This window comes from Leucoraja erinacea, chromosome 19 (genome assembly GCF_028641065.1).
Source record: "Leucoraja erinacea ecotype New England chromosome 19, Leri_hhj_1, whole genome shotgun sequence".
Lineage (NCBI taxonomy): Eukaryota > Metazoa > Chordata > Chondrichthyes > Rajiformes > Rajidae > Leucoraja > Leucoraja erinaceus.
This window is the reverse complement of record NC_073395.1, coordinates 12,089,187-12,112,472: the sequence shown is the minus strand read 5'-3', so window position 1 is coordinate 12,112,472 and position 23,286 is coordinate 12,089,187. Positions and strand designations below refer to the sequence as shown.

Here is a 23,286-nt window from a genome sequence, read left to right as displayed (position 1 = left end):
AATTGGAAACCTAATTATGGAACAGCATGCTCCCAATTTCAGTGCACACACAAGACACAGTGAGTCTCCCCACTTCCCTCCGGGGTCATAGACAATGATGAGCGGTGAAGGCATCTGAATAATAAGAAAGTGTTTGAGCATTGAGTCATTAGCTCTATCTCTGCGTTTCAAACTGATGAACTGAGAAGCCCCTTGTCTGTGCCCATCTCATCTTTCCATTGTAGATGCTTTCACGGATGTGACTTTTGTCACAATATTTATAGATTAAAGAGATTATTAAATGCACCTTTCTCCCATCCCTGTCCCCACCAACACAAAGAGCAATTGCGTTTTACACAATGTTCCTTCCCCCAGTGCAAAATCACTCCACAAACTTTTGCCGTTAATCGAAAAATGCAGTTTTGCTAATTTTTGCTTTGCATCTTTTTCTCTCACTATTGTAATTTAAGTGGAAAGCATCACTTTCACCAATAATTCAATGATACTTTATCGCCACATGTACCTGGGTTCAGTAAACTGCTTTGCTTTGTGTACAACCGAGTAACATTATAGAGTAGGCCTCACCAAGGCAGTACACAGGTATCGCCACGTTTTGGTGCCGACAAAGTTACGAAAGTTAATCGAACAGTCCTATCTATTGCACATGGCATTTGGCCTCCCCCTTAAAATGTCTTTTAAATGTTGTTATGGTACCTGCTTCAACTATCTCCTCTGGCATATCATTCCATGTACCCACCACCCTATCATTCCACACATCCCTCTAAACCATTCCTTCCTCTGTACCTATCCAAATGTACAATCACAGCATTTAAAAGGCATTAGGATAGGTACATGGAAAAAAGGAATGGTTTAGTGTGATATGGGGCAATTGTAGGCAAATTGGACTAGCTCAGGTAGGCAACTTGGTTAGCATGGACAAGATGGGTTGAAGGGCCTGTGATGGTGCTTAAAAGGTTCATGTCGTAAGTGATAGGAGTAGAATTAAGCCGTTCGGCCCATCAAGTCTACTCCGCCATTCAATCATGGCTGATCTATCTTACCCTCTTAACCCAATTTTCTTGCCTTCTCCCCAAAACCTCTGACACCCGTACTAATCAAAAATCTATCCCTCTCTGCCTTAAAAATATCGACTGACTTGGCCTCCACAGCCTTCTGTGGCAAAGAATTCCACAGATTGACCACCCTCTGACTAAAGACATTTCTCCTTATCTCCTTCCTAAAATAATGTATTTTAATTTTGAGACTATGGCCTCTAGTCCTAGACTCTCCCACTAGTGGAAACATCCTCTCCCCATCCACTCTAGCCAAGCCTTTCACTATTCTGTTTGTTTCAATGAGGCCCCCCTTCATTGTTCTAAACTCCAATTAGTAGAGGCCCCGTGCTGACAAACGCTCATCATAGGTTAACCTGCTCTACAATATCCTATCATTAACTATGATAACATGAAGTTGACTTGACATCATTTCTTTGCAATCGCTCAACATGTTACTTTTGAGATCGGCCGGTTCCACAAGTGCCCTGGTATTTCAGTCGACTTACAGTATACGGTTTGTATCACAAAGTAGAGCACTCTCTCTGATGAGCTCATTTAGACTGAGACCCATTCTCTCTGTCCAACCAAAGCTGAACAGTTTGCGAATCTTCCTTCCTTTGTACTTATATTTAATGGAGAATAATACACTTGTTTTTGCTAAGTCCATTCTGTGTAAGTAAATAACCCAACATGCAGCAAGCTCGAACAGAAGCCCTACACACACAAAATAGCAGGAGCATTGTTTCTGTGTCCTGGCAAAACACTAGCTATTTTGGGGCAATGGTCATAGAACAACACGCTGTGAGCTTTATCAGAGTCATCACAATTAACACAAGTGGCTCTTTTTTCCTTACATTGTGAACTCCCCACAATGTAATGCTGGGAAATAAACAGAGAACAATGATTGACATGCAGATAGTGTCTTTAACAAAGATGAATGACCCAAAGCACCACTATAATGTGAACATTGACCAAATGGATGTGAGATAGATCCATAGTTGGTCAAAGAGCCAGGTTTTAAGGAGGGTTCATAAAGAGGAAAGTAAGGTCATCAGGAATAGGAGTAGAATTCGGCCCATCAAGTCCACTCTGCAATTCAATCATGGCTGATCTATCTCTCCCTCCTAACCCCATTATCCTGCTTTCTCCCCATAACCTCTGACACCCGTACTAATCAAGAATCTATCTGCCTCTGCCTTAAAAATGTCCACTGACTTGGCCTCCACAGCCTTCTGTGGCAGAGGATTCCACATATTCACCACCCTCTGACTAAAAGACTTTTCTCCTCATCTCCTTCTTAAAAGAACGTTCTTTAATTCTGAGGCTCTGACCTCCAGTGCTAGACTCCCCCACTATTGGAAACTAGGTAGCCAGGAATTTAGGTGTGATGTTTGCATAGCTGCGATTGTGGACTTCAATGGTGAGTGGGGAAAGGGTTTGCAGGCAATTCAAGATGGGTTAAGAACTTAAAAGCAGAGGTACTGAGGAAGCCAGGAACAGATGCATTGAGCCAAGATGTATTCTGAATCAGCAGTAGGCTGTGACAGACAAGTTTGAAGATGTGATATTATTTTAGTTTAGTTTAGAAATCCAACATGGAATTGGGACAATTAACCTACAAACCTGCATTTCTTTGGGATGTGGGAGGAATCTGGAGCACTGGAGTTTTCACACATAGTCGCAGGGTGAACGTGCAAACACCATGTAGACAGCACCTGAGTCCACACTGACCATTGATCACCTGTTCACACTAGTTCTATGTTATTCTACTTTCCCATCCACGCCCTACACATTTAGGGCCAATTAACCTACAAACCCACTTTGGGGTGTGGGAGGAAACAGGAGCACCTGGAGGTAATAAAACATTGTGAACAGTCAAGTGGGCTGTTTTATCCCATGGTACACAAAAAGGCTGGAGAAACTCAGCGGGAGCATCTATGGAGCGAATGAAAAAGGCAACGTTTCGGGCCAAAATCCTTCTTCAGACTATTTTATCCCATTGTTGGAGTTGTTTCACTGAGCCAAGAGGAGAGTATTTTACCTCTTTCTAGGTAGTAATAGCGTTTTGGGGGAATGAGGGACTATTAACGTATTAGATACATATTAAATATTAACACAAATTTCTCGACTATGTTTATTCTCTCTTCCGCTACCTGGTGTACTCGTGTATGGTTAGATTTGCCTGGATAGCACGCAGAAGATGCAAAATATGTTGCCCCTTGAACGACTGCATACCTTTCTGATATTTTATGATTTTCTTTTAATGTTTCAGCCATTAAAAATGACTACTTTGGATTTTTAAATTTTTTTTTTAATGATTTGTTCCACGAATATTTTTGGGGCAAGGAAAGCTAACTTGCTTGGTGTGGTCTTTCAGCAGTACACCATTATGGTTGATGTCTGCTCGGAGCCATGAAGTTGCATCACACCAGTCTTGCCAGAGGTGCTCTAGAATAAATGTACTATGTGGTTATAGGTGTTTATAACTCAAGGGCTGACAGCATATGTTTCTTTACCAGCCCGGCATTACTCACTCTGTTCAAGAGTCAAGAATGTTTTATTGACATAGTGCACTGTAAACGATATGATAAACGAGAGAGAAAAAAGTTAAGCGTGTTTATATATATATATATATATATGTGTGTGTGTGTGTATATATATATATACTCACAAACACGCACATATATATAAACACACAACATGCGTACACATACACCCAACACGCACACATACATACACAAAAAAACAAACAGGTGGTATGGGAAAAAAAGGTGGCATGAAAAGTGAGGCAGAACATTCACTTCCTCCAGCCACTTTGACCTGAGTTATTGCTGTCTATATCCATGGTTACGCAGAGCGATCTCTGGTACTACAGTACGATGCAAAAATTTGCCTCTGATCAGCGCCTTGTTTATCGTTAGAGCAATTATAAAGTCTTGTTACACTGCGCTCCCGTCAATCATTTGAATGTATTTTATGTTATGGGGATGCCTCTTGAATATTGATTCCAAACCTTTTGCACTCTCATCTCTTTGAACATAATCTTCCACACCATGGTGTTCAGCAACTTAATTAGGACAAGTGCACAGTCGCCCCAGAATGCGACTACTCTAAAAGATGATCACGGTTCTCCAGATGAAGTCTGCCTGAGGCTCTCTACAGATTGGTCGTCTAAGGTGGGGATAAAAGGTGTTGCATGGGCTCCACTCCGACTCGGTTCGAATCAGCCACTTACTAACCAGGTGGAATAATTGATATTAGATGTCAATCAGCCTCCTCTACCCAAGGCCAAGCTGGGGAATGTTTCTTCTGAAGAGGTTTGGGAATTCGAGGTACGAATGTTTGATTGAGAACGACTTAATGAAATGAGAATATGTGCCCAATCCGAAAAATGAATCAAGCTCTTGCAATCGATGGAGTCAAACCCCAGCAATCTCCAATTATGTTATCCTTAAAGCAGAAGAGGGATAATGAGGTAATTACATACAGGCTCCCAGCTCAAAATCGGCAGAGAGGGGCATGAGTAGTTGGAAATTTCTCCCAATGAATCTGATTTGTTTCAAAGCTGAAATTGGTGTTAAATTGTGGTGACAGCTACATAATATGACTGATGAAAAGCAGCCACGCTGCATGGTAATGTTTTCTTTCTTGCCGGAGAGTGACAACTCTTAGATTGAAGTGGCAGTATGAATTACAAAGGACAGCCCCAATCAGTGTTATTTCCGTGGTGCTTCTGAACGACTGTCTTTTGATTCAGAAATGGAGACGACGGGCCAAATTAAACAAGGGCCTGAATTAGATAATGTGAAGAGAGAGAATGGAACCCATTCATTATGGGAAATATATCATGGGAAATAAAGGCTCTAATCTGCCCAGTGATTGTAACCTGTGATGTGACTGACAAAAAGGACAGTTTCAATTTAGTTTAGTTTAGAGATACAGCAAAGACATGGACCCTTCGGCCCACTGAGTCCGCACCGACCGGCGATCCCCGCTCATTAACATTATCTTACACGAGGGGAAATTTGACACCAAGCCAATTAACCTATTAACCAGTGTAGGAATGAACTGCAGATGCTGGTTTAAATCAAAGGTCGACACAAAATGCTGGAGTATCTCAGCGGGACAGGCAGCATCTCTGGAGAGAAGGAATGGGTGATGTTTCGGGTCGAGACCCTTCTTCAGACCTACGTCTTTGGAGTGTGGGAGGAAACCAAAGTTCTCGGAAAAACCGCGCGTGGTCACGGGGAGAACGTACAAACTCCGTACGGGCAAGCACCACACAGCCAGGACCGAACCCGGCTCTCCGGCGCTGTAAGGCAGCACCTCTACCATTTCGCCACCATGCCACCCCAACTTTCTTGAAATTTCTGTAGCAGGTGGATGGCTGCTCCGTGCATCATCTTTCTTGTGTTAGTAACAGAGAAAGTATTTTTTCTAGGGTTTTGTGGTAACTAGAATCCGGCAATCATGGTCACTCACCAGTTTATCTGAGACGTTAAACACTGCTGGAGGGAGCTCATTCCACAAAATTCATCGTTCACTTTTTGTGTTAGATAGTAACTGTTCAATAGAAACATGAAGTAGATATCTGCACAGTCAATACAAGAATATGAATTGGTTTAATTGAGGTGTTTAAAAAGATTACATGATTAAATTTAATTGAGCTGTTTAAAAAGATTGCGTGATTAAATTTGACCGGGTGTACGATGATAGAATTATTCTAGTCCTGCTCTTTCGGAGAAATTGGCATATTTGATTTTTTTTAAATAAATTCCCCCCGCACTTTCTTCTGCAATATTCTTTCCCTAACTATTTACCCAGTTCTCTTTTGAAGTCTGTCGGGTGGAACTGCTGGTGCTGGTTTCTACCGAAGATAGACACAGAGTGCTGGAGTAACTCAGCAGGTCAGGCAGCATCTCTGGAGAAAAGGCTTCAGACTGAAAAAGGTTTCTGATCTAAAGCGTAACCTGTTCCTTTTCTCTAGAGATGCTGCCTGACTTGCTGAGTTACTCCAGTACTTTGTCCAGTACGTTGCTCCAGTACTTTGTGTCTCTTTTGCAGTGTGCGGATCATTATGTGCCCACTGGCTTGTCATGCAATGTATGTCCCTATAACCTGCGACTTCTTGGTACCAAACGTCTACCATTTATTTGTTCTATCCAAGAAGTTCAGCGTGTAAAGAAACATCCCTTCTTGGCCTTCTTTGGAAGGAAAACAACTACAATCTATCCTTCCTTGATACTCGCAAAAATCTGGAGTAACTCAGCGGATCAGACAGCATCTCTGGAGAGAAGGAACAGGTGACATTTCGGGTCAAGACCCTTCTTCAGACCAGGGAGATGAAAGACATAGACAGCGATGTAGAGAGATATAGAACAAAGAGATACAAAAAAAGTAACGATGATAAAGGAATCAAGTTGTGTTCTAGGTGAGAATGAGTGCAGACAGTGAGACTAAAGACGATTTTGAAGCTGGGACGACTTGGGTGGAGGAGGGATGGAAAGAGAGGGATTGCAAGGATGACTTGAAGGTACAGAAACTGAATCCCCACAGACATGGAACCATTTGAGCAAATCTTTTCTTTATCTTTCCTGTCCTGCCAGAACACTGAGCTGTAGAATTGGACACACCATTCAAGCTGGGATGTAGCATAACCTCTTAGCTTTTATAGCTGTACTTCTCGTTGCAATGTCCTGGACCCCATCTTATTCAATATCTGGCTAATGCATTACCTTCTACTATTTGAATAAACCTATTTGTCTCTGCTTCTACTCAAAAACAGTACTGTTTACTTTGTATTGTGCATCTTTTGTCAAAATGTATCGCCTAGTATGTCCCACCTGCTTGCGTTTGGCCCATATAATACCAACCCTATCCTATCCATCCTATCCTATCCATAAACAAACTAAAGGGCCTGTCGCACTTTCACGACCTAATTCCCATGGATATCATGCTAGAAAAACGCCCCGACCTACTTGATGCCACGAGTACCCACGACTAGTATCACGACCTACATACATCCTACCTACGACTTCCTATGACTTTGTGACGACTATGCTGCGAGTATGAGTCAAGGGCAAACTCGGCAGCATGGCTTTTGAATGCCAGGTTGCATAATATCAATGGCCCTCATCCAGTGAACAACAAAGCAATTACAATGTATGTGGTTGTGCACATGTCATTTAACGGCAACAGTGAAATACAGGGATAAAACAAAGGGACAGAGCTGTGAGAATATGTGCAATTGGTTTATTCCTCATTGCAGGCAAGTATCTTATATTTTCATGCGACACACTGATTTCCTTTTTTTAAAAAGAATGATTCACATTATTTACTGAGGTACCGGCAAATTTTCAAAATCCTTTTGATCCCAAAAGAGCTTGTGTTGTTAAGGTGGTCTCCACTTCTTGGCTTGATAAGGAATTTATTGTGTTATCTCAGTTTTGTCACTTTGGCCTCTGTTTCAATTCTGCAGGAGTGTTGGCCACAGTGGAACGCAGCATACTTCGGCACTTTAACCAGAAGGTTTGCTGATTGATGTTTCGTTGTTAGGCTTCAGTTTCCCTGCAATACTTGCGTCAGTGCTTGATAGCTGACATTGACCTCTCCGTTGCATCTTGTGATGGTGGATGCTTTGGTAAAATAATTACATGTGTGGTAGCTACTCAGTTTTCCTAAAAAACGAATAGAAATGGATGAAACTGAGGGCCATTAGCCCAGGTGGTTCTCTGGATAAGTGCTGATATTGATCTCATATAGATCTATAGATCTCAATTCTTCAATAGGACACTCTGTAGCGCTGGATCTAACATGTTTCACCGTAACGCACTTGCAGTGACTGTCTGTGTACTGAAATGTTATCAATGCCTTTCTCACAATAATCAACATGTATCCTTTGGGAAGGTTTCCCTGGACATTTCCATTTCTGACCCTGAAGCCATTTTGTGGCTGATGACAACTACCGCTGAAAATATCATGAGCCTTTCAATATATAGGTTAGTCTGCAACATATAATATTGCAGTCTAACCTAACTCACTCACTTCCAAAATTCTTGAGTTTGAGTTTAGTTTATTGTCACGTGTACCGAGGTACAGTAAAAAGCTTTTGTTGCGTGCTAACCAGTCAGCGGAAAGACAATACATGGTTACAATCGTGCCATCCACAGTGTGGGTGTATGGTAAAGGGAATAATGTAAATAACGTTTAGTGCAAGGTATAACCAGTAAAGTCCGATCAAAGATAGGACTTTGTTAAGTCCGTAAGGCTCAGTAAATTCCTATCAAAGATAGCTCTCCAATGAGGTAGATAGTAGTTCAGGACTGCTCTCTAGTTGTTGGTAGGATGGTTCAGTTGCCTGATAGCAGCACGCATGCCATTTGCCATTCTTTACCCAAATTCCATTATTATGTTTTTCTTCAGTAACTGATGTAATGGTATGTTTTCTGTGGCCAGGTTCCGAGATCTCGCATGGTGCTGAACCAAGCTTTAGAATGATGTTAAGCTCTGATTTATTTTCTCCTCACTTGGAACGACTTAGCAATGGCTTCCAATTTACTTTGACTGGTTGAAGTCCATTTGCACCTGTCTCCGCCAAAAATATGAACGGATGCTTGCTTGCTTTTAGGCTTTTTGCTCTTTGTGTCGCTGCCTTAACACTTGATAAATTTGACAATTGTTTAATCATTTTGGACACACAGACCATGGTTCTATGCGTTGCATTGTATTGTCCGTTGTAGCTTGAAAGACTATCCCCAATGATTTTGCATTGTAAAGTGGTTTGGTGTTGGGTTAAAGGCCCTTGTTGCTGGTGTAAAAACAGAGAATGCTGGCATTTCTCAGCAGGTCAGGCAGCATCTATAGAGAAAGAAAAGCAAAGTTAACATTTCGGTTCAGAATTGGAGAAGAACTACTGTTGATTGCAATTCATAGTTAACTATCCTTGCCCACATTCACCTGAGGGAATGCATTGGGCAGATCTATTTTGATGAAAACTAGGGCTCCTGAGTACTCTGTGTATAGATCTTGTGAAGTAGTTTAGTTTAGAGGTACAGTGTGGGAACTGGCTCTTCGCCCACCAAGTCCACACCGACCAACGATCACCCTTGCACTGGTTCTGTCCTATACAGTAGGAATAATTCACAGAAGGTAATTAATCTACAAGCGTGCACATCTTTGGAGGAAACCGGAGAACTCAGAGAACCCACACGGTCCCAGGGAGAACATGCAAACACTATATAGACAGCACCTGTAGTCAGGATTGAACTCGGATCTCTGTTGTTTTAAGGCAGCAACTCCACTGCTGCGCCACAGTAGGCAATGGAAATTGCTTATCATCAATGTCCTGGTTCAATGTCACCTTGAACTCACCACACAGTTGACTTGCATTGTTTGCCTTATGTTCTACTATAAATAGTGCTGTTCACTCGATCTCTATTTTGGTCTAGTTCATTGGATCCTGCTTCCGCCTGGTTCTTCAGTGCTTACAGGTGACAGATTTTTCAATTCCATTAATACAGACATGGCGGCATGGTGGAGCAGTGGTAGAGCTGCTGCCTCACAGCGCCAAAGACCCGGGTTTGATCCTGACTACGGGTGCTACCTGTACGGCGTTTGTACCTTCTCCCCGTGACCTGCGTGGGCTTTCTCCGGGAGCTCCGATTTCCTCCCACACTCCAAAGACGTGCCGGTTTGTGTGGTTAATTGGCTTGGAATAGATGTAAATTGCCCCTAGCGTGTGTAGGATAGTGTTAGTGTGTGGGGATCGCTGGTCGGCAGGGACACAGTGGGCCGAAGGGCCTGCTTCCACGCTGTATCTATAAACTAAACTAAACAGATCAGGACATTCTTTTCTTGTAGTCACCATGTATGCATCCTGAGAAACTTCTTCACATTTTCCCAGTTGTAAGTCTGCACGATTGTTCTTGGGTTAATATCATCATGTGTACCGAGATACATTGAAGAATAATTGAACCATCCATGTTGAATTATCTTTCCAGTCCAGCTTCATTTCTCTGAGCCAGTTTTGCCCATGAATACTGATTTATGTTATCAGCTGTAACCATGACTAATTCTGTTTGTTGACCAATACATCACACTCAATATTTCATTTGGCCTACAGTCTTAAATACACCCTTGATTATTTTTCCATACTTCCTTTATCAGTGGTTCTTGGAAGCCTGAATGGTATGGGATCCGAATGCTTCTTGACTAAACTGAATTTTTTATAAGGAGAAAATCTGAAAATGTCTGGGGAAATTATACGATTAATGGCAATACCCTTAACAGTATTGATGTACAGAGGGATCTTCGGGTTCAACTCCATAACTCCCTGAAAATGGCCACACAAGTAGATAGTGTTGTATAGAAGGCACATGGTGTCCTTGCTTTCAATGATTGTGGCATTGAGTGCATTGAGAGATTGAATGGAATGAGTGCAGAGAACAACGCATCAACGCCTCTGCTGCTGCCATAGAAGGCTTCGGAAGTTCGGCATCTCCCCTACAACTCTCACCAACTTCTACATTTGCACCATAGAAAGCTTCTTATCGGGATGTATCACAGCCTGGTTTGGGAACAGCTCCATCCGAAACCGCAAGAAATTGCAGCGAATTGTGGACGCAGCCCAGACCACCACACAAACCAACCTCCCTTCCATTGACTCCATTTATACCTGACACTGCCTCGGCAAGGCCAGCAGCATAAACAAGGACGAGTTGCACCCTGGCCATTCCATCTTCTCCCCTCCACCATCATGCAAAAGCTGTAGAAACGTGAAAACGCACAACTATAGTTTCGGGGACAGTTTCGTCCCAGCTGTTATCAGGTAACTGAATCAACCTACCACAACCAGAGAACAGTGCTGAACTACTATCTACCTCATTGGTGACCCTTGGACTATCCTTGACCCTTTGCTGACTTTACCTTGCAATAAACGTTATTCCCTTATCATGTACCTACCTATACACTGTAAATGGATCGATAGTAATGAAGCATTGTCTTTCTGCTGACTGGTTAGCACACAACAAAAGCTATCATTGTACACTGGTACACGTGACAATAAACTAAACTAACTAACTAATGAGTACAAGAGTCGGGGAAAGTGTTACAGGAGACAGATTTTGCAAATCGATCAATACAGATAAGTACATTCTAAATTGTAGTCCCTCTGTTGACATCCTGAGAGGCATATGGTATGCCCCTTACCTTCATTGGTTGGGGCATTTGGAGTATTGTGTGCAGTTCTGGTCAACCTATAATAGGAAGGCTTTGGAGAGAGTAGAGAGGAGATTCATTAGAATGATGCCTGGGTCAGCGGGCATCAGCTACAAGGAGAAGTTGGACAGGTTTGGATTGTTTCCTCTTGAATGCCTTAGGTTGAGGGGAGACCTGATAGAATAATATAAAATTAGGCAAGGCATCGACAGGGTGGTTGTTCCACCCAGGAGGGAAACATAATATACCAAAGAACATAGTTTTAGGGTGAAAGGAGCAAAGTTTATTTCTCGACCCGAAAAGTCAACTATTCCTTCGCTCCATAGATGCTGCTTCACGCGCTGATTTTCTCCAGCTTTTTTATTTACATTCGATTTTTCCAGCATCTGCCGTTCTTTCGTAAACAAGTTTATTAGAGATGTGCATGACAAGTTTTTTGCTCAAAGTGCCAGGGTGGTGTGTGCCATGTTTCTGAGGGTGGTGATGGAGGCAGATACAATGATGGGATTTAAGAGTCTTTTAAATAGGCTCATGGATATGCAGGGAATGGAGGGACAGGGATTATGTACGGACACGTAAGAGTTGGCCTTGGAATTATGTTTAGCATAGACATTGTGGGCTGAAGGGCCTGTTCCTGTGCTGTACTGTCCTATGTTCTATGTTTGTGCTACTGTTACTGAACCAGCTGCTACAGTGTTGATGCTCCTTTACGTACATCTTGATGAGTTAGCAATACCTTTGTGTTGAAATCCACACTGGGGTAAATGACACACAAATGCATGTCTACATTATTTACGGGTCAGGCAGCATCTCTGGAGAAAAAGGATGGGGGGTGTTTTGAGTCGGGATCCTTTTTCGGACTGAAAGTAGGGGGTTAAGGTGGGGGGTGGGCGAGGGGGGGGGGGGGTGGGTGAAAAGCTGGAGACGAGAAAAGACCAGGACCAGCCAGGGCAGGCCACAGATGACCTCGGATGGTGACCTGGTGGGTCCATTGTTGATTATGGAAAGTGTGATCTCGTGAGGGAAAGGTCAGTGTGGGAATGGGAAGTGGAGTTGAAATGGTTGGCAACCTGGTGATCAGGTGGAGCGAGCACTTGTCTGAGTTGCCCACACAATGGTGAAAGGATTCTGAAACATTTACAGCAGATATCCTGCCCACCTCAACCACACTTTGCACATTCTGCTTTGGAACTCTTGCCTTGGTTAATGCACGTCACATTTTGTCTAACTATACTCAATTTGTTTCATTTTAATTAAGTCGTACTTCAACTAAAACAGGACACAACGGAGTAACGTATCAACTTTGCACCGATATCACCCAGAGTAATTTTTGGTTTCCTGAGCAACACACTGAGAGACACAATCCTAACTACATTATTGAAATTGACACAAGAGATTAGATGTTTTAAATGAGAGACAGATTGGGAGAATGAAGGAGTTTTATTTCATTCACACACTGTGTTTTCTATGCTCAACACTTTAAATCCCCTCCCAGTTCCACATTGACCTTTCTGTCCTGGGCCTCCTCCATTGTCAGAGTGCGGAGGAGGCTCGAGTGCGGCCCAGTGCAAATTGGAGGAACAGCACCTATTTCGCTTGTGCAGCTTACACCCCAGTGGTAGGACTATTGACTTCTCTAACTTCAAGTAGGCTTTGTTTCCCTCTCTCTCTCCATCCCCTCCCCCTTCCCAGTTCTCCCACCAGTCTTACTGTCTCCAACTACATTTTATCTCTGTTTGCTTTGTTGGTACCTTCTCCCAACTAACAATTATCTATTCTACATTTTCCTTAATCTTCATTTCCTTTGTCCTGTTTTCACACCTTACACTTCCTTATCTATACACATCCTTATCTATGTACCCACTCCCCTGACATCAGTCTGAAGAAGAGTCTGGACCCGAAACGTCGCCCATTCATTCTCTCCAGTGATGCTGTCTGTCTCGTTGATTTACTCCAGCATTTTGTCCAGCATCTGCAGTTCCTTCCTACACGTGTTTTCTATGTAGTTGGAAGAGCCTGAATTTTCCTTGAAATATTGACATTTCGTTAAGATACAGTGCAGAAACAAGCCTTTCGGCCCACCGTCCCCACCGACCAACGATCCCTGCGCATTAACACCATCCTACACACACTAGGGACAATTTATACTTATACCAAGCCAATTAACCCTACAAACCTGTACATCTTTGGAGTGTGGGAGGAAACCGATCTCGGAGAAAACCCACACGGTCATGGGGAAAACGTACAAACTCCGCCCAGACAGCACCCGTAGTCAGGATCGAACCCGGGTCTCCTGCGCTGCAAACGCTATAAGGCAGCAACTCTACTGCTGCACCACAGTGCTGCCGAGGTTGAATTGGTAAAAACAGGAAGAAAATTATTCACACTCTGGCACAGGTTTTGTTGAGGATAATCCAGAGAGGAAATGTTGAGCATGTATTTGTGCTGCATTAATGTCGTAGGGTTACAGGGAGATACAGCAAGGAAACAGGCCTTTGCAGTCTTTGCTGATCAACATAATCCCATTTTTAAAAAGTGCTGCTCACAATCCTGTCAATTCCATTTACCTGTACACATGTGGAACTTTGTCGGAGCCAATTAACCTGCGAGATGTGAGAGGAAACGCATGTGATCACAGGAAGAACGCCCAAACCCTATGGAGATAGTGCCAGTCAGGATCGAACCCAGGTCTCTGGCATTGTGACATAGTACCACTGCACCACCATATGTCTAAGTGAGATACATTAGTGGGAGGGAAAATGGGAATTAACCTTGGAGGGCCAGAGTTCTGGTTTCGATCCTGTCTGTATAGAGTTCGCCAGGTGCTACGGTTTCCTCCTACTCTCCAAAGACGTACAGGTTTGTAGGTTAATTGGCTTCTGTAAAGTCAGAAACTGGGAAAGGCCGGAAAAACCATGAATGGGTCAATGTGTACAGGCATCTGAGTGGGGCTGGAAAAGTCATCTAACTAAGTGTCGGCTAATTCATGTCTCATATTTTTAGTTGGAAGTGGGAGAAAATCAAAATCATCTTTGCAATGAAGCTTAAATCAGTTAACATTTGCAATGGACACTTTCATGAAGTTATCTAAGAAAAGCACGTTAGTTCACATTTTGCAACTTCATGGTGAAGTTGGTATTCATCGCCCAGAGACAAGCATGAAGAAAGGGGCACTTGGCTTAACTATCAGAGGCCGACATGTCACAATGGAATTCTTCCCAGCAGAGAACTTGACACCTTCAGAATGCCTGGAGATAAAATTGTGGAAGGAAGTGGTTAAATAAAAGAGGTGCTGAAATGAACAGTTCTTACCAGTAGTTTCCTACTGTTAACTAACGTTTTATGGAACATAGCAAGTCCTTTTACTTTCCATTTATCGTTGAGTTTATTATTATATGTCCAAGTACGGTGAGGTACAATGAAAACTTTGCTTGCAGTAGCATCATAGGCACACAGGGTCAGACAACACACAAAAACATAGTTATGTGGGTAGGAAGGAACTGCAGATGCTTGTTTAAACTGAAGATAGACACAAATAGCTGGAGTAACTCAGTAGGTCAGACAGCGTCTCTGGAGAAAAGGAATAGCTGACGTTTTGGGTCGAGACCCTTCGTTAGACTGTCAGTGCAACATAAATTATCCATGTTCTACACATGTTCTATAAGGCGGTGAAAAGAAAAAGATGAGAGTCAAGAGTGTTTTATGGTTATATGCTCCATAAAGGAACAATGAAATTCTTACTTGCAGCAGAACAATAAATACCGAAACATAGCACTCAGTGGACATCGTAACAAACCACAAAAGTTTCAATTAAAAAAAAACACAATATAGTGCAAAAACAAAATCAAAGCCACACGTCCCTAGTGCAGTCGAGGCAGTTCATAGTTTGGAGTTTGGTTGAAGTTTGTAATGTTCAATAGCCTGAAGGTTGTGGGGAATAGGCTGTTCCTGAACATGGACATTACAGTTTTCAGGCTCCTGTACCTTCTTCCTGATGGCAGGCGTGAAATGAGAGCGTGGCCAGGGTGGTGTGGGTCCTTGATGATGCTGGCTGTATTTTTGAGGCAGTGCCTCCTCCCAAGATCTCCTCGATGGCTGGGAGGTCAGTACCTGTGATGGGCTGGGTAGTTGCACCACTTTTTTACAGTCTCCTTTGTCCTTGGGCATCAGGTGGCGATGCATCCAGTCAATATGCTCTTTGCCGCAAGAAATAAGACATTGGTACAAAAGATAATTAGACATTTAGACAATTAGACAATTAGTGAAAGAGGTTCTCTTACTGAGGAGAGGATTAGGCTCATGAGATGTAATCGATAATATCAGATGCATAAAATTTAACATAAACCTCCTTCCTTCATGCATTCACCTGAACTGTTAACAATTATGAATGAATCAATGAATACTTTATTGTCACATGACATGTCACAGTAAAATTATTTGTTTTTCATACCCTAGGTATGCAAAGAGTCACCACATAAAGGGTGGCTTAAAAGTTACAAAGTATCCCATGCCAGGTCCTACTTTGTTCTCTCCCCCTCCCCCTTCCTTACGACGGTCCCCCTTTGTTGTCTCCCCCCCCCCCCCCCCCCCCCACACGGTCCCTCCACGCTGGGCCCTCCTTTGTTCTTCCCCCCCCCCCCCCCCCTCACCCACGACTCCAACCCTCTCTCCTACTCGCATGCTACTCATCTGCACCTCTTTTAAATAAATACCCGTGGATTGCCGACTGTCTGTGAACAATGTCAAAGGGGGACACTGGTAGCACAAGCTTCACAGTGTGTGATATTAAAACACAAAATGCTGGAAAAGCCAAGCTGGTCGGGCAGCTTCTAAGAAGTGGAAGCCAAGCTACTTTTAAAAGGTTGATGACCTTTCACTGGCTGTTTCTTTCTCCACACACACACAGCCTGACCTGAGTATTTCAGTTTCCCCTGTTTTACTTTAGATTTGCAGTGTTAAGGTGTAATCGTCTAATGTCTGTTGCGATCAGAGACACCTTTCTTGGCAATGTGGAATAAATTGGCAGGTTAAAACAATGTTATTATATAGCCACTCTCCATTTCCTGACTAATTTGTGTAAGTCAAGTTCTTTACAATTGGAGAAAAAGCACATTAATCAGAATAGACAGCATCTCTGGAGAAAAGGAATAGGGGACATTTCGGGCCGAGACCCTTCTTCAAACGTCTTGACCTGAAACGTCACCTATTCCTTTTCTCCAGAGATTCTGCCTGACCTGTCCTGAGTTACTCCAGCCTTTTGTGTCTATCTTCAGTTTAAACCAGCATCTGCTGTTCCTACATACACATGTTAATCAGAAGATCTAATTACCGTTCAATGTGCTGGCTAGTGATGGTGAGATAATGTTTAATATAACTTTTTACAGTGAAAGACAGGAAATTGAATTTGCTTTTGTGCTTATCGTTTTGAAAGGAACTAATTGAGTCAATAAATTGTGTTGCAGTTTGAATATACATCAAAAATACAGCCAGAGATCACAATGATGGCTTATCACAATCACTGAAAATGAAATACCTTAATAAACATGGCTTAATATTTCAACCGAGGGGAGACTTTACATTTTCTACCATAGCGATCCTTGATTATTGTAAGATTTCATAATTCATTGGAATTTAGTAGGATGAGAGAGGATGTTATAGAAACACATCACATTCTTAAGGGATTGGGCAGGCTAGATGCAGGGAAAATGTTTCCCATGTTGGGGGAGTCCAGAACCAGGGATCACTGTTTAAGATTTAGGGGTAGGCCATTTAGGACTGAGATAAGGAAATGCTTTTTCATTCAGAGAGTTATGAATCTGTGGAATTCTCTGCCACAGAAGGCAGTCGAGACCAATTCACTGGATGTTTTCAAGAGAGAGTTAGATTTAGCTCTTGGGGTTAATGGAATTAAAAGATACGGGGAAAAAACAGGAATGGAGTATTGATTTTGGATGATCAGCCATGTATCGGAGTATTGAATGGCGGTGCTGGCTCGAAGGGCTGAGTGAGCACGTATTTTCTATGGTTCCTATGTTTAAGATGCTTGCACGTATATAATGAAGGGATTCTAAAATGCAGGATGACATTCAAAGGAAAGTTTTGCCCATCTGGGTGAAATAGATGTTCGTTGCACCTCATCTAATCTGATGTGGTCCCAACCCGAAACCTCGCCTGTACATTCCCTCCACAGATGCTGCTTGACCCACGCATCTCCTGTACTGCTCAACATTCCCTCTGTGACTCACTGAGTGCGTATGTCATTTTCTGATTTTATTTCAGCTTCCCAGCATCTGCAGTCTTCTTCAATTTTTTACTTGTGGCTCACAAAAGTTGTTCATCATTTGCAAGCTTTGTGTCCACAATGAGATTTTAAATCATTAATGTAGAGCACAAGCGCTCAGAGAAAACATGTTTAGTTTAGCCAAGGCTTCCTCGTGGACCATGTGTACAAAATCATTCATAAAGTGTTGGACAGGAACCCAAGACGCTGCAAAAATCCTTACAGCTCTAAACACTTTTGAAGTCAAATGATGAGCACTGTGCAGGTCAGATACACCACCTTCTTGAATTGCTAGTGATGGGGCTCACACTATACCATTAGAAAGTGCGCTTTCAGGATTTTGATGAATGAACAGCAATTTAAGTTAGACAAAAATGCTGGATAACTCAGCGGGTGAGGCAGCATCTATGGAGCGAAGGAAATAGGCAATGTTTCGGGCCGAAACGTTGCCTATTTCCTTCGCTCCATAGATGCTGCCTCACCCGCTGAGTTTCCTTCACCCGCTGAGTTTCTCCAGCATTTTTGTCTACCTTCGATTTTCCAGCATCTGCAGTTCCTTCTGAAGCAATTTAAGTTATGCGACTTAGAGGGGGATAGAGAGGTGAAGGTGTTCCCATGTCGTTGCTGCTTTTTTGCTTTTCTCTGTGTTTTGCAACTGAGTGTACTTGGCATTGTCTTGTAAAGCATTCAGGGCATTCCTGATTGAAAACTGTATAACCTCCCTGCTCTGTTCTGTTCAGTTCAATTCCCGCACAACTAAATTGTTTGTCATTGTACCTGCAGAATGCTGAAAGGTGAGGCTCCATTGAACACGAATAAAAGAACCAATTTGAAAGGATTCTGAAAGGAATTTAGATAATTTTCAGCCTGTGTTTACAGCTGAATGGATGTGAATGAGACTGGAAAGAAAAATGGAGATTAATAAAGTATACACGGAATAATTTCATTCTGGTTTGGTAACGATTACTTGGCATGTCAGCGTCCAGGTGCTTTGACAGTCCAATGTTGCTTTCTGGCAGGCAGGTTTAGATGGATCTGTTCGAAGGTGAGCAGTGTTGTTTCGGTGGGAGGGTGACCGGCCTTAGTACCCTCTCCCACATCACCTCCTGCCCCAGCTGGCGGGGGAGAGTGGGTGAATCAGTGGATGGGGCGGCATGGTGGCGCAGTAGTAGAGCTACTGCCTTACAGTGCCAGAGACCCGGGTTCAATACTGACTATGGGTGCTGTCTGTATGGAGTTTGTACGTTCTCCCCGTGACTTGCGTGGGTTTTCTCCGAGATTTTCGGTTTCCGAATTTTGTGGGTTAATTGGCTTAGTGTAAATGAAAATAATGTCCTTAGTGTGTGTAGGGCAGTGTTAATGTGCGGGGATCGCTGGTCGGTGTGGAGTCGGTGGGCCAAAGGACCTGTTGCCATGCTGTGTGTCTAAACTGGGGTGGGAGATTGCAACCTTCACGTGGTCCGCCCTGTTTCGACGAATGCAATCAACCTGGCGTGCACAATCAAGTAAGATCAAATAGAACAAGTTGTCCTACAACTTTAGGCCGTGCACGCCATACACAAGAAGAAGAAGAAGAAGAAATGTCTAAATTAAACTAATCTAAAAGTCGGGGTGCTATCACAGTTCTGACTAACTCCTGGGAGTCAAGAGTGTTTAATTGACACATGTGCCGACACCAGAACAATAAAATTCTTACTACCAGCAGCGTAACAGGCTCATAAGCACAATACATGTAGATGGTAAATGATAAACTAACATTCAGTAAACTGATACAGGTGCACAACCTTTTATCTGGAGTTCCGGAAACCGAAAAGCTCCGAAAACCGGACATTTTTTCCAGGATGTCGTCTGCACACCAAAGCTCGCGTTTGGTGCCAAACTTGACCCGAAACGGCCCACCGTCAACCCAGGTCTGTACTACTGTAGCGGCTGCCTCCTCCCCGGTCTCCGGGGAGACACTTAAACATCTGTAAATCATTGCTTAAATGTTAGTCAGTTAGTTTGGAGGGCTTTTATGTGAGGTGGGGGGGGAGGGGGGGTGAAGGGGGAAACTTTAATTCTTAGTCCCCTACCTGGTCGGAGAGGTGGGGAGCGGGCAATGCCTTACCGGGTCGCCGTGCAGTAAGCTCCGGAGTGCTGTGGCCACCGACTCCCAACATCGTGGAGCTGGGGCTGCGGGCGTCCGGCTGCGGGCGGCGCTGGATTTGGAGCGCCGCGCAGCCAGGGGTAGAGTTGCCGGGGTCGGAGCTACAACTGGCGCCGCCCGCGGCCGGACGCCCGCAGCCCCAGCTCTGCGATGTTGGGAGTCGGCGGCCACAGCGCTCCGGAGCTTACTGCACGGCGACCCGGTAAGGCATTGCCAGCTCCCCGCCTCTCCGACCAGGTAGGGGACTAAGAATTAAAGTTTCCCCCTTTGCCGCCCCCCCCCACCACATAAAATCCCTCCAAACTAACTGACTAACATTTAAGCAATGATTTACAATGATTCCCCGGTCTCCGGGGAGGAGGCAGCCGCTCCAGACTTTTCAAGCCGCCCGCGCTACCTACCTAATCTACGCTAAAAATCTTCCATTCGGAAATCAGAAAAATTCCGAAATCCGAGAAGTGTCTGGTCCCAAGGCTTTCGGATAAAAGGTTGTGCACCTGTAACCCCATTTCTAGTGCCAAAAAAAAAACTGACCTCCTTTGTGAAACTAAAATTCATAGTTGTGGTTAGTATTGTATAGAATTAATGAGCCTGATGGTTCTTGAACCTGGTGGTCATAGTTTTCAGTTTCCTCAACTTACTTCTCGATGGTTGGAGAGAAATGAAAGTGTTTTTATTGTCACGTGTACTGAGGTACAGTGAAAAGCTTTTGTCGCGTGCTAACCAGTCAGTGGAAAGACAATGCATGCTCACAATCGAGTCATTCACAGTGTACAGATACATGATAAAGGGAACAACATGAATAATATTTAGTGCAAGGTAAAGTCCGGTTAAAGTTCGACAAAAGGAAGTCCAAGTGTCTCCAACGAGGTATATAGTAGCTCAGGACTGCTCTCTGGTTGTTAATAGAATAGGCCAGTTTCCTGATAACAGCTGGGAAGAAAGTGTCCCTGAATCTGGACATGGGCGTTTTCACACTTTTATACCTTTTGCCTGATGGTAGATGGGGAGCAGAGAGAGGGGCCGGTGTGCGACTAGTCCTTGATTTTGATGGTGGCCTTGCTGAGGCAGCGAGAAGTGTAAATGGAGTCAATGGAAGGAAGGCCATCAGTTTGTGTGACAAGTCTCTGCACTTTCTTGCTGTCTTGGACGGAACTATTCACAAACCATGCTGCAATGCACCCTGATAAAATACTTTCTGCCATGTTTTTGTAGGTCTCTGAAAATACTGGGTTTTTGAGGCAGCATTGCCTATCGAACCCTTTAATGGAGGGGAGGTCAGTACCTGTGATGGACTGGGCATTGTAGCACATCAGTTACATAGTTAAAGTCCAATATCTGCAATGGAGCTAAGGTGAATTGGAAAATACTCTAGCTTTTGGAAGGTTTAGTTTAGTTTAGAGATACAGTGCCGAAAATGGCCCTTCGGTCCACTGAGTCTGCACCGACCAGCAATCCCCGCACATTAACACTATCCTACACATACTAGGGACAATTTACACTTATACCAAGCCAATTAACCTACACACCTGTACGTCTTTGGAGTGTGCGAGGAAACCGAAGATCGCGGAAAAAACCTAAGTGGTCACGGGGAGAACATACAAACTCCCCGTACAGACAGCACCCGTAGTCTGGATCGAACACGGGTCTCCTGCGCAGCAAGTGCTGTAAGGCAGAAACTCTTCCGCTGCTCCACCGTGCCGCAGAGATCTATGGCTTGCAACATCAGGCGAATGCAAGACCCCATAAAAAAATAGTTGCAGGAGTCATGATCCACATTTTCAGTCAGTGATTTTCATAATTTATTATTTATTTTTTAAATTAGGGTGGGTGACACATAAAAATAAATTCCAGCCAGATCCATTTTTGAGGAACTGCAGTCAACATGTGTGAGAGAGGAACACATTCAGTTAGGAAATGCTTCTTTATCTAAAGAATATCTATGTCAACTAAAGGGCAATATGAGAATTATAATGTAGACAGATTAACAAGGAAGTCTTATGAGGAAAAGGATAGACAGTGGGGTATTGGGGAAGACGGATAAAAAATATATAAAAAGATGATGGGAAGGGCTTACTTGTGCAATGCTTCCAGTATATTCTATAATATTTGTGATTGCTTTTGGGAGAAGGGAGGAACGATCAGAAATAGTGCAATTAGGGATGACCCTCGACTCTGGATCAATTAGACCTCCCAGTTACTTATCAAAATTACATTTGCCTGATCTCCTGTGAGTCATCAATAACTTGCCTAATTCAATTGCTGTCACTGATCCATCTGCTGTTCGTGATGGATTTTATTTGAAAGGCAAATCTTTAAGGCCTCCATTTAAAAACTTTGCTTAGTGCATTAGTAAGGCAGCAGCAGGAGTGCGATAAGACTTGGTTGCATTAATGAGAAAGACTTGGTTTGGGGGGGGGAAGGGTTGAGTGGAGTTGGGGCTGGGGGTTGTGGCGATATGTTCAGTAGCAGGGCAGGAGCGGGTTTAGAGATGCCTTAAGCCAAAAGCAAAATTTTGAAACATGAAAATCTGAAATTAAAACATAAAATACTGGAAATACTCAGCAAGTCGAGCAGCGTGTGTGGAATCATTGAGTCAGCTTGACAATGTTATCAACCTAACTCAATGGTTCCCAAACTTTTTGAGATCAAGGAACACGGGTATAATAATGTTAAACTTGCACACTCGTTTGACTTAGCAACCAAAACCAAAATGATGTCAGCGCAAGGCTTGGGCCTATTGCCTGTGCGCAAGGCTTGTATTTGCTTTCACTGAATTTCATACTTTAAAGTTTTATAAATATGAAAGTGTTAACATTTTAATATGTGGTATTTCATTTCCTCATGTATATATACCAATTTAAAATGGTTTCTGATGCACACAGAATGGCGTCAATGCACATCATTGTGCCGAGGCTCACCGCTTGGGAACTACTGACCTAAACCATCAACTCTATTTTATTCTCTGTTGAAAGCTTTTTATTAGTTAGGCTGAATAAAGGATACAGAACCAAGGCAGTCATGGAACCATACAGCGTGGAAACAGGCCATTCGGCCCAACTTGCCACCGCAAACCACATGCCCCATCTACACTAGTCCCCTCAGCCCACGTTTGGCCCATATCCCTTAAACCTATCCTATCCATATACCTGTCTAAGGTAGGCAAAAATGCTGGAGAAACTCGGCGGGTGAGGCCCAAAATGTCACCTATTCCTTCGCTCCATAGATGCTGCCTCACCCGCTGAGTTTCTCCAGCATTTTTGTCTACCTTCAATTTTTCCAGCATCTGCAGTTCTTTCTTAAACATGTACCTGTCCAAATGTTTTTTGAACGTTGTGATAGTACCTGACTCAACTACCATCTCTGGAAACATGTTCCATATCCCTAACACCCTTTGTGTAAAATAACAAATTGCCCCTCTGGTTCCTATTGAATCTTTCCCTCGCAAATCTTTCCTGTTCTTTCCCCATACACCCGTGACTATCATTTTGTGGATGGGCAGCGACCTTGTTCAATTGCCTCAAGTTTAGTTTTGATTAGTTGAGTTTAGAAGTCACTGTGTGGAAATAGGCCCCTCGGCCCACAGAGTGCGTGCCTCCCTGCACTATCCT

The 23,286-nt window shown here is 43.4% G+C and overlaps 1 protein-coding gene across 19 annotated transcripts in view; it reads left to right on the top strand.

Annotated features, from left to right (window-relative positions):
* nrcama (neuronal cell adhesion molecule a) overlaps positions 1-23,286 on the top strand; it is a 198,063-nt gene that overhangs the window by 16,365 nt on the left and 158,412 nt on the right. The window lies entirely within an intron of this gene.